Raw genomic sequence first — 1,777 nt, 5'->3', positions numbered from 1 at the left:
AAATGATTGTCTGCCACTGCTTTAACGGAGGGAGGGGTGACTGATGACATGTACCCAAAACCACCTGTGACAATATTTTTGCCCCATCAGGCATTGGGAGCTCAATCCAGAATTCCAATGGGCAGCAGAGACTGTGGGAACTGTGGGATAGCTGACCACAGTGCAACGCTCTGAAAGTCAACGCTAGCCACGGTAGTGAGGACACACTCCACCGACTTAATGTGCTTAGTGTGGACATACTCAATCAACTTTATAAAATCTATTCTAAAAATTGACTTCTATAAAATAGACCTTCTTCCACACTACAAGAAGGATGTGGAAAAATTGGAAAGTGTCCAGCGGAGGGCAACAAAAATGATTAGGGGGCTGGAGCACATGACTTATGAGGAGAGGCTGAGGGAACTGGGATTGTTTAGTCTGCAGAAGAGAAGAAGGAGGGGGTATTTGATAGCTGCTTTCAACTACCTGAAAGGGGGTTCCATAGATAATGGATATAGACTGTTCTCAGTGATACCAGATGTGAGAACAAGAAGTAATGGTCTCAAGTTGCAGAGGGGGAGGTTTGGGTTGGATATTAGGAAAAACTTTTTCACTAGAAGGGTGGTGAAGCACTGGAATGTGTTCCCTAAGGAGGTGGTGGAATCTCCTTCCTTATAGGTTTGTAAGGTCAGGCTTGAGAAAGCCCTGACTGGGATGATTTAGTTGGGGATTGGTCTTGTTTTGAGCAGGGGGTTGGACTAGATGACCTCCTGAGGTCCCTTCCAACCCTGATATTCTGTGATTCTATGAACTGGTCCACTCAGGGAAGGGAAGAAGAGCACGTTAAAAATGTATCCAGTTGAAACAGCTTAAAGTCCAAACACCAAGTACTTAGGATGAACTGTTTGTAGATGAGCTGTGGAGTAAGGTATTGTGAGAGAAATTCTTTGGTAAATAATGTTTCATAATTAATTTTTATAAGAAAATCATGATCTGGGCATAGTCTTGGATAGGAAATGAGTCTCAATAATTTGCATAAACTAGTCATTATCTATCTATCTATCTATCTATCTATCTATCTATCTAACAATTCACAATCAAATAGAAATCTATCATTATGACACAATTAGGTTGTGTGTTCGGACAAAGAATGGTCCTTTCTCTCTTTCTATCTAATTTCAGACTCTTCCTTTGTCTGTCATATATGAAGTGTACACAACCATGCACAAAGATAGCATTCTAATACTAATAACAGCCCAATTTCTTTCTCTCAGTTTGGATGTGACTAGATTTACACTGGATGGCATATGGAATACCAGATCGGTGCATGTGATGGCATTTTCCCATTCACACCAATATTATAACAAAATGACCCCTGACAAATAACTTGCACCAGAGTTTATGTTACTACTGAACTTAATCCGTGTCTTTGGTCCAAGACCTTGTCAGTATTAAACTGGTGGTGTCAATGGAGCTACTCTGCATCCGCTCTGGTTTAGCTGAGATGGGAATCTCACCCTTATATCTCTGTTGAATTCATTTTCTCCAGGCTCCCTTTATCCTCACTTGGATCCTTGTGTGTATTGGCCACTGATCAAATCATGATTCCTTTGAAGTGAGTGGCTAAATTCCAGTTACTTCAATGGGATCAAAATTTGGCCTCATTATCCAGAGTCTGATTGTCTTTAGGAAACATTGCAAAAGCTTCCTCTTAAATAAGCCTTTCAACAATATCAAGAATAGCACAACACTGATTTATGCAGTGGTGTTGTCACCATGTTGGTCCCAGGATATTAGG

Source organism: Mauremys reevesii, linkage group 15, assembly GCF_016161935.1.
Source record: "Mauremys reevesii isolate NIE-2019 linkage group 15, ASM1616193v1, whole genome shotgun sequence".
NCBI classification, from domain to species: Eukaryota; Metazoa; Chordata; order Testudines; family Geoemydidae; genus Mauremys; species Mauremys reevesii.
Note: the sequence above shows the minus strand (reverse complement) of the source record.